The sequence below is a fragment of the Pipistrellus kuhlii genome, unplaced genomic scaffold, assembly GCF_014108245.1.
Source record: "Pipistrellus kuhlii isolate mPipKuh1 unplaced genomic scaffold, mPipKuh1.p scaffold_m20_p_2, whole genome shotgun sequence".
Lineage (NCBI taxonomy): Eukaryota > Metazoa > Chordata > Mammalia > Chiroptera > Vespertilionidae > Pipistrellus > Pipistrellus kuhlii.
In genome coordinates this window covers 160,635,338-160,645,964 of record NW_023425515.1, presented here as the reverse complement: position 1 = coordinate 160,645,964, position 10,627 = coordinate 160,635,338, and positions in this window count along the sequence as shown.

Below are 10,627 nucleotides of genomic sequence, written 5' to 3'. Positions count from 1 at the left end.
TGAAAGAAATTATCATAATAATTTATGATAATTATTTATAATAGTAATGGTAATGATGAAAGTTTACCTTTGACAATAACTCGTGAATTTGCAAAGAATGCTAACATACTTGTTTTGTTTAATAAACTTTTCAAAGTTGTAAAGCCCCAGTTTCATGAACTATAACTACTGAATTTCAGCACACCTGGCTTACTCCAGCTCTAGAGGACAGAGTGACAATGTATGACACAGAATGAAATGTATGACATAAGTATTGTTCTGGATAATCTGGGAGTGGTGGTGGCTATCAGTGTGGCTTCAGTCCACAACCAGACAGTGACAGCAAAGTTCTGATCCACTGGGACCCTTTAGGTCAGGATGTGGATGTGGGGAGGAAGAAGAAGTGTAGTGAGCAATGAGGTTATATGGAAGGACAAGTGGAGACACACTCATATACCCTAGACCCGTGATTGGCAAAACTGCAGCTCACAAGCCACATGCGGCTCCCTGGCCCCTTGAGTGTGGCTCTTCCACAAAATACCATGGCCTGGGAGAGTCTATTTTTAAGAAGTGGCATTAGAAGAAGTTTGAGTTTTTAAAAAAAATTGGCTCTCAAAAGAAATTTCAATCGTTGTACTGTTGATTTTTAGCTCTGTTGACTAATGAGTTTGCCGACCACTGCCCTAAACCAAGTCTAGTCCAGGTAAGCCTGACAAGACCAGAGCTTAGCAGAGTAAGCTGGGGAGGCATCCTTCACCCAAGCTTAGGTGAGGGCTGGTGCCTTTTGCTGAGACAGGGACACCAGAGGAGGGGATGTTTGAAGGATAGGAGGGACAGCGGAAGCTGAGTTGGAAAATTATAAAATCACTTAGCCACCAATTGATCCTGAAATCCTTCTGCCAATGCTTTTGTTTATACAGAACTTGCCACCTAATGGACCTACCCTATCCCCTTCTTTCTATTTGCTCCTTCTCCCTAAAATCTTCCCATCCTTGGAGCTTTCCAAGGGCGAGGATGAACTGGTAGGAGGTGACAGGGACTGTGCCCTGCAATAACAAACCCACAGCAGGAGGAAGGAGGCTCCACCCACACCATGGCTCCTGCTGAAGCTCACATGTCTTTCTGCACGTCCTGGGCCAGCTCAGCTGCCTTCCCTCTTCCTCTCCACCAGACTTCCCAGTCAGCATCCCAGCTGCCACACTCCCCAGCTATCCTGCCCTAATTGGAAATAATTCCTGTCTCCTCCCTCCAAAAAAAAAAAAAGACAAGGTTAGCTGGGTGACTATGTCCAAGTCAGGAACCTCTCTGGGCCTCAATTTCTTAGCCAACAAGACAAATTTATTAATCCCATTTCTGCCTGCCCCACAAGGCTCTTATGAGAATGACATTAAATGCAAATTGTCACCTACTATACATCTACTTAAGGTAAACAGGTTTTTAATGTTTCAGTAGAAACCAAATACAACATAATTACATTCCACTGATGTTTTTTCTTTTATTTTCTCTTTGCTCATGGTAGGTTTTAATATTTTTAATATTTTTAATTAATCAATAATTCTTAATGATTAAGAATTATTTCTTTTTTTAATATATTTTATTGAGTTTTTACAGAGAGAAAGAGAGAGGGATAGAGAGTTAGAAACATCGATGAGAGAGAAACATCGATCAGCTGCCTCTTGCACACCCCCTTCTGGGAATGTGCCCGCAACCAAAGTACATGCCCTTGCCCGGAATCGAACCTGGGACCTTTCAGTCCGCAGGCCAACGCTCTATCCACTGAGCCAAACCGGTTATGGCAAGAATTATTTCAATAAGGTGGAAAAGTTAAAGTTTGAAAAAATAAATTATACTTAGGAATTGAGAAAAGGTTAGCATTTTAAAATCATACCTGGGCATTTCTTATTTTTCCATTTGTTGGATTCTATGTTATAACTCTTTGTATTGTTATCATCGTCATCATTGATTATAGGTTATTATCCTTCTCTTACTGATGAGGAAACTGCGACTCAGGAATATTAGGCTAGTTGCCCAGATACACATAGTCAGTCACCAGCTGAGCCAGCATGCAAATCTTTTGTCTCCACATCTAGTGATCCTCACATTAGAAAGAGACAGACTTGTGTATGCCCTCTTCCTAGAGTTGACAGTGCTGGCATCCAAGATCTAAGCCTCACATGTGTCCAACTTCCACATGTCTAAATATATACATAGAAACTTCCTTTACCTAGAACCTTTGGTTAAATGCATTATTCCGGATACCTGAGCTTTTAAATAGCTACAGATTTAAGCATCAACTCTTTTTTTAATTAATCATTCTCAGAAATTGTTCTTTAAGAATATGACACTCTTTCCATAACTTCCCAATCAGAATATACAGAAAGTCGGGTAACTTTCCTTAATGCCTCAAGGCAGCCATTCCAGCCCCAGCTTGGCTTGTGTGTATGTTATCTCATCCTGGCCCTTCCTTCTCTGCCTCCATTTCCTCAATAATAACAACTACCATTTATTGAGCACTTACCACATGCATTGTCCTATGTATTAGCACATGTGACTGTCCTAACCCCCAGAGGTAGATGTGGTCACTCTTGTTTTTTAGACAAAGAATGGGAAGCACCAACATTAAATAACGTGGTCAAGGCCATGGAGCAGGCAGACCATGGTGCCAAGATTAATCCCAGGCCACATGGCCCTGGCAAAAGGAACAGGAGCTTCCAAACCCCAAGAGGTGTTTGATGGGCACAGATGCCCACCCCCAGCATGGCCAAGGCTCCGGGGAGAGAGTGTACACTCTCTTCCAAGAACTCCTCACAGCCTTCCACAGGCCACGACGGAGGCTTCATGGAAATTCTTCTTTATTTTTACCCCAGTTCCCAGCTGTTGCCATAGCTGATGAAACTCGGAGATGCTCAGCCCATCTGTTGGGCCTCCAGCCCTGCCAGTTCCAAACTTTATACCTTCAGTCTCCTTCTGGCTCTTGACAAACGGGGGAAAAAATCATTTTTAGGATGTGTGTGTGTGTGTGTGTGTGTGTGTGTGTGTGTGTGTATCTGCTCATAAGGGGGGAAAAAATGACATATTTGGCCCTTTCCTCAACTCCCAGTTGCATAACACCGGAAGAGATGAGGGGCTGGACAGAAACTCAAGGAGGCGGCCACAGCCTCCTGCCCCCCCACACCCCCCCCCTCCACCCCACCCTGGGCCACACAGCAAACCCCTCTGCCTCCCAATCCTTTCCTCTACCCTTCTGCAGGGAATTACTGTCTCGGCCTCAAACCCAACCTGGAAAATGCAGCATTCCTGCCCACCTTCCAACCTCATCACCGCAATTCCCTGGCACAGGCCCTTTTTTCCAGACAAACCAGGCTCCTCACTGATCTCCACACATGGTTCATGCTTTCCTACCTCTGTGCCTTTGCCCACACTGCTGCTCCTCCAGGAATGCCCTCCCTTCTCCTCTCCCCACGTCCAAATCTGCCATTCTTCAAGGCCTGGCTGGAGACAAGCACCAGACTGGTACCACTATATGCTATTGTACTGAGGATGCACTGATGAATAAGGCAGGTAAAGTTCTTGCCTCATTAAAAAATAATTCCTCATTTGCAAATGGTGAAAAGTGGTCCCTGATACACCTCTATTTGTATCCCCTCTGCCTAGAGTGCCACCACCATCACCTCAATAATGCTCAATAATAATGCCAGGCCAGCTGGCATGGCTCAGTGGTTGAGCATTCACCTATGAACCAAGAGGTCACAGTTCAATTCCCAGTCAGGGAACATGCCTGGGTTGTTGACTAAATCCCCAGTGTGGCAACCAATCAATGATTCTCTCTCATCTTTGATGTGTCTATCTCTCTCTCCCTCTTCCTTCTTCTCTGAAATCAATAATTACAAATATATTAAATAATTATAATAATAGCCGAAACCGGTTTGGCTCAGTGGTAGAGCGTAGGTCTGCGGACTGAAAGGTCCCAGGTTCGATTCCAGTCAAGGGCATGTACATTGGTAGTGGGCACATCCCCGGTAGGGGGTGTGCAACAGGCAGCTGGTCGATGTTTCTCTCTCATCGACGTTTCTAGCTCTCTATCCCACTTTCCTCCTCTCTGTAAAAAAATCAATAAAATATATTAAAAAATAATAATAGTAATAATTATAATAATAATGCCAGTCTCTCCCTTCACTCACCATCTCCACTTATGGAGATGCTCTTAAATCTTCAACCAATGCCCGCCTCCTCCAGGAAGCCTCCCAGAGTTCCCCTGTCCAAATGCAATCACTCCCTCCTCTGAAGTTTACCCTCCGTGGGTTTAGGTGGACCCTCTCTGTGGGCAACCCTGAATCTCAGCTTTGCGCTTTCACACTGGGTGTGATCCCTGATCTCCACAGCCCCAGGAGCTCTGACCACAATCCGCTTCCACTTACCCCAGGATGCCGAACACAGACCATGATGTTTTCCGCCTGCCATGTCGTTGAAAGGTTTGAAAGCACATCAGGGAAGCCACAATGTTTATAGGGCCTATCTGATGCTGCAGTGTACTGCTAGTCAAGGCTTAAATGTCTGAATGTAAACTGCAGGAATCTAGAAATCTATGCTGCACAGTGTCATTCTTATGGTCAAAGTCAGGTCATTTTTAATTTTTCTATTTTGTTCAAAATTATCATCTTGGGCAGTCTTTTTAAAAATATTTTTAATACTTTGTAAGTGGGTTGCTTTGACAGACAAAACACAGTGTGTCTGGCAAACAGACATAGCTTCAACCAGCAAAAAATCAGTTTGCCATTTACTGCCTCTAAATTGTTCAGAAATTGGCATGATGAAAAGTTTTCACTAATGACTGTTGTTCCAAGATAATTTGTAGGGCAAGGTAAAGTCAGGGAGGTAAGGCAGTGTTCATTGTAACTTTAAAAGAGATGAAAGCTAAATCAAACTCTGTAAATTATGACAGGCCCTGAGGTCAGGCCTTACAAAGATATGAAAAGCCAATCTGGGATGCAATCATGTGCCATGATCCTTGTTCAGTCTTCCAGGGGTTTTAGTTCTGCAGAGGAAGTTACTGCTTGGCCCTCTTTTATTTTTATTTTTTTAACATATTACTGATTTCAGAGAGGGAAGAGGAAGAGAATGATATGATAGAAACATCAATGATGAGAGAGAATCATTGATCAGCTGTAACCCAGGCACGTGCCCTGACCAGGAATCAAACCGCGACCTCCTGGTTCATCCATCAACACTCAACCACTGAGCCACATCAGCTGGACTGGCCCTCTTTTAAACAGAATGTATAAGGACATGAGCTGGTGGGAATCAGGGAAGGCTTTATAGCTGAGTGAGTGGAGTGTTGCTGTCAGCTCACCAGACTTTCCTGATGATCCAATGAGATGACCACCCAGGCAGCTGCAGGGGGTGTGCCGACAGCCTCTGCTTTAAAAGCCACTGCCCATGTATCAAAACACTTAGTCCCACATCAGAAGGGCAAGTCTGATGGTCTGGGAGTCGCCTTCCTCTATAGATTTTGCTTGAAATACCCACACCTGTATATACAGGCAAAGAGGGCCCAACACTCATCCAACAGATCTGTGACCAAAGGCTCATAGGTTGTGGGGGAGCAGAACACACCTGAAAGTCCTCTAAGATGGAAGAATTCCCTTCTGCTGCTTCCAGCCAAGCACCTGTCCATGATACCATAACCATAGTCAGGACTCTTCCTTTCTTCCTACATATAAAAGCCAATAATTGGGGGGAAAGCTGGACCACTCACATGAGCATTAAGAAAGAGGTCTTTGTGGAAAATGGAAAGCTGTAGAAGATCATGGTTATTATCAACTATTCTCACTATTATTAGCTTGAGGAAGAGGGTCAGAGAGATTCACTACATCCTTAGAAAAGCTAATATCTGGTGACCATCAAAAGACTTGAGTGTTGGGGAACGGGGCTGCTGGAGAGCATGTTCCCCTCCATTTCCCTATGAACATCCTTTCTGGAATGAGCTGATCAGAAAACATTGAACATGGTACAGGAGGAAGCCAACAAGAAAAGTAATGCAATCATAAGACCTAGAGGGTCCTGTAATAACTTTTCATAGCAATGGAGGAGGGGGAGGGAATGCTTGTTTACAGTAAGTGGTAACATATCAAGTTCTTCTGAATAAAAACACCTCGAGGGGATATACAGTTCCAAGGCTGATCACAGTACCAATGTAGATGAAGGCAATGCAGGGGAGGGCACAGCAGAAAGAACACTGCTTTCATCTGAGCAGGTCCAAATTCCCATCCCAGTTCTGCTGCCTCCTAGCTGTATGACAAGGGGGCAGTGTGTGGTCCTCTCTGTGCATCTTCTTCTGGAAAATTAGGACACTCCCCCACAGGCTTGTTGTGAGTTTATAATTAAATAATAGGTGTTGGCACATAGTAGGCACTCAAAACATCCTATTGATATTTTATAAATATCTATATGTTATGAAATAGATACATTCAGGAGATTCTTAGCTTTACAAAAGAATTCACCACATGGGCTCTTTAAGCCCTCAGGCCTGCTAGTGCATTTTAAATGGGATTGAGTTTGGAAAAACCCATTTACACATGACTTTTCAAGAATGCAGCAGCCAAGGTGCTGATGAAGACAAGCAGATCTACAGAGAGAGCTCCCCGGGGCAGACTCAGATCCTGTCCAGCAGGATTCTCTGAAAGACCGGACTGAAAACATCTTCTCGGAGAGCCCACAAAGACCCACTGGCCTCCTTCTGGGGAGCCTTTTTTCCATTCACTTGTGGAAGGGCTGTGGTAGCTCCAGCTATGGGCCCAGCCTTATGAAGACAATAGCAATAGGTTAACAACATTAGCTAATACGTATTGAGGGCTTCCTGTGTGAGAGGCACTGTGTTAATTCCCATGTGTCATCCTGCACAAGGCAATGAAAGCTAGTGTCTGTATAACCACAAGTGCTTTCAGATAAAAATAAGTTCCTATAATGCCTCACAAAGATCTCATGGAGTATTATGATCTCTGTTGGTGTGGGGTTTTTTTATAACTTTTTTAAAAATATATTTTTATTGATTTTTTTACAGAGAGAGGAAGGGAGAGGGATAGAAAGTTAGAAACATTGATGAGAGAGAAACATCAATCAGCTGCCCCCTGCATACCCCTACTGGGGATTGAGCCTGCAACCATGTACCTTGAATCAAAACCGGGACCTTTCAGTCCACGGCCCGACATTCTATCCACTGAGCCAAACCGGTCAGGGCTGTTGGTTGTTTTGTTGTTTGGTTTTGTTTTCAGATAAAAGAACTGAGGCACATAGTAGGTAAGGCATTTGCCTAAGGTTACCCAGCTGTAAGTGGCAGATGATCAGAACCAGTCTGAAGCCCACCCCATTACAGACCCACTGCTCCGTGCCCCACATCCCCTCTCCAGGACTAGATCTCGCAGAGAGGGAATTGTAGGGCAGAGTCTCCCTGCTGGAGCCACTGCCCCTCCTGTTGTCCCCTCCCCATCTCACTTAGCCCTCCACAAGCTGTTGTCAATTGCGCTGAAGTATTTACAGCAACCAGCCACCCCCTGACACCTCTGTCCACGTGAGCTATAATTTGATGCTCAAGTTGTTAAACAGCCGCTTTTGAGCGCTGAGCTCTTCATAACATGAGTATCCCTCCCAAGAGTCAGGCTGGCTGCCTCTTGGCCACTCTGACACTTGCACACCTCTCCTGCTGGCCCCAGGCGTGCACACATGCCAAATACAATTGCACAAACACCTCCTCACAATTCCCATCACAAAATGATCCCAATTCCCTGTCCAGGATATACTTGATATGTATCCAGACTTCCAGTTCACACGCCTCTTATCATCAACACACATGACATGACAAAGGTGATGGCTGAGGATATTCTGTGTGAAGCCAACTGCATGTGAGTGGTTGCAAGCAATGTTCATCCCAGGTAGACTTCCACAAGTGTGCTCTCCCCACCTCATGACTGATGGCAAAACCCACCCACATGCTCAATTATGCAATAGTGTCACCAGAACTATACTAAATACATTTTCCAATTAGTTGTGCTAAATGCAGTCTTATCTAAGTGGTGATGTATAGAGTCCATTTCCAATACATCTGTGTATGTCGGGAAATGCTCGTCCTCGTGTGTAAACCTAAACCCCTGGCTCCACTTCTGTGTCAATACCTGTGTGTGTTGGAGGGGGCAGAGGGGCTGTGCATGTGCTCACATACTAACACATCTACCCCCATGTGTCTGGTTGCACAGAGCAGATCCAGCTCTTCAGCTCCATTGAAGGCCCTCTCCCCAGGGAGTCTTTGCAGAGTAGGGCTGCTCTCTGCATAACTATCCAAGAGCAAATACATAGAAACCAGGTCCCCACAAAAAAAACCCTCTCACTAATGTAGCAATGAAAGAGGGCAGTTCTGAAAGAAGTCAGGGTATAAGACAGTGGTCGGTAAACTCTTAGTCAACAGAGCCAAATATCAACAGTACAATGATTGAAATTTCTTTTGAGAGCCGAAAACCGACTTCTGCGCATCGGCCACTCGAAGTTTCAATCGCACTGTACGTGCGCGCCCACACGTGTTATTTTGTGGAAGAGCCCCATCAATGGGCCAAAGAGCCGCATGTGCCTCGTGAGCCGCAGTTTGCTGACCACTGGTATAGGGGTAAGGGAGGGGAATGAGAGAGGGTGAGGGCCATGAAGGCAGAGGAAGAAATGGGGCCCATCAACCTGGAAGAGAATAGATTCATAGATTCAGGAACACTTGCTCAGCCATAATCTCTGAGGAGAAGGCCAAGGGCAGTGGAAGCTGACAGGTAGAGAGCCTGAGGGGGGGGGGGGGGGGGGGGGACTCAGGTTTGCAGTTCATCTGGGACCCTTCTGGGTCCCCTGGTCTGTGAAGATAGGGGTCAGCCTTCACCTGCTTCCTGGAGGTGCTGAGTAGGGGTGCCAAGATTTCAGGGGATGGAGGCAGCAGAATGAGCCTGAACTGAGGAGACGCCCTGCAGAGCAGTCAGCTTATGGAGGTCAGGCCTCCTGAGACAAGGAGAGTCCAACTGGCACAGAGACTGGTCTGAAAGGTAAATGGGGAAAGAGAGGAAATAACAAGGGAATGAAGAGAATGGGAGGGGAGAAAGGATGTAAGAAGGATGGAGGAGAAGCTGACGCCACCGGAGACTCAGGGCTGCCCTGAGAGATAAGTGATGGGGACTCTCTTGCAACAGGAGCCAAAGGGAGAAAACAGCTCAGGACCAGGGTGTGTCCTGCCACCTTAGCAAGCCACTGATGAGAAGCAGTCCTGCCTGTGCAGCTAAGCTGCTGAGTCCTCAGGAAACCTCACTGGAGCCTGGTCCAGGCAGAGCAGGAGTAGGGTGAGCATACCTCCCTCAGCCACCCTGCACCGGGGCCTGACAGGTGGCCCAGGAGGAATAGCAAGCTGGTGGGGAGAAGAAAAGGAACACCTCAAAGTGGGAGCAGAAAGCAGGGGGACCCATGGAGTCAGAAGACCAGATGCTATGTACAGTGGGACCAGCCATGAAATTGCAGCAAGTCTCATCCGGAAAATAGTGGCTCCGATGCCCATCTGAAGGCCCTGTGAGGACTAAATAAGATACTGGGATAGGTATGCTCTCTGGTGAGATCTTGACAGAGCTTGCCAGTAAGGGAGTAGTCAGGAGATTCAGGTAGAGATGACAGGGAGCAGTTATCTGCCCACATGGAGATTTTATACTTAATACGTGTGTGTGCTTGTGCGGCCTGCCTCATCCCACAAAGGATTTGAGTTGGCTGAGAGGGAAAAATTACTGATGGGCCAACTGCAGGACAGACAGATATGTAGACGAATGAAAAGAGAGGTGATAAGAAGGGAAAGAAACCTCCAGGGAAAGAAGGTCATTCATTCAGAGGTTCAAATCAGCATTTACATAATAAGCATCTACCAGGTTTGGTTTCCGGTGACTTCATGCAGGAACAACAGTGTGGCAAGTGTAAGCTTTTCTTCACCCTTCCGCACACACTCACAGGAGCCGCTCTCGTGGACCGTGTGCCACATTCCAAAAGATGGATCCATTCCAGATAAAGAGAGAGAGCAGCAGATGGAACAGTGTTGGTCCATGGGCGGGTCTCCATCTGGGCATCCCACAGCCTGCTGGAAGCCAAGGCTGTTCTGAGTCATCTCTCTGCACTGGGTGGGACATGGCAAGGCTGAGGTGTAAGGGGGGAGGAGGGGCTACTTGGCTCTAGAAGCCACTAGGCACAGACAGTAGTAGCACAGACAGCCAGAGATCTCTGTGTATCCAGAACTGGACTTACTAGACTTCAAACTAAGGAAGAGACTCTGTTTTCCTTTCTCTCCTTTTCAAGATAAAGAGATGGTGTCCTCTGTATTTACCAACAAAGCCAGTAGCAGCCTCTAACCTGGATCTTTAGAAATGGGACAGAAGACTCAAGAAGGAGGTGTAACATGTCCTACCTGGTTTGGCTCAGTGGATAGAGCGTCAGCCTGTGGACCCAACGTTCCCGGGTTCAATTCCAGTCAAGGGCATGTACCTTGGTTGCGGGCATATCCCTAATAGGGGTGTGCAAGAGGCAGCTGATCGATGTTTCTCTCTCATCGATGTTTCTAACTCTCTATCCCTCTCTTTTTCTCTCTCTAAAAAAC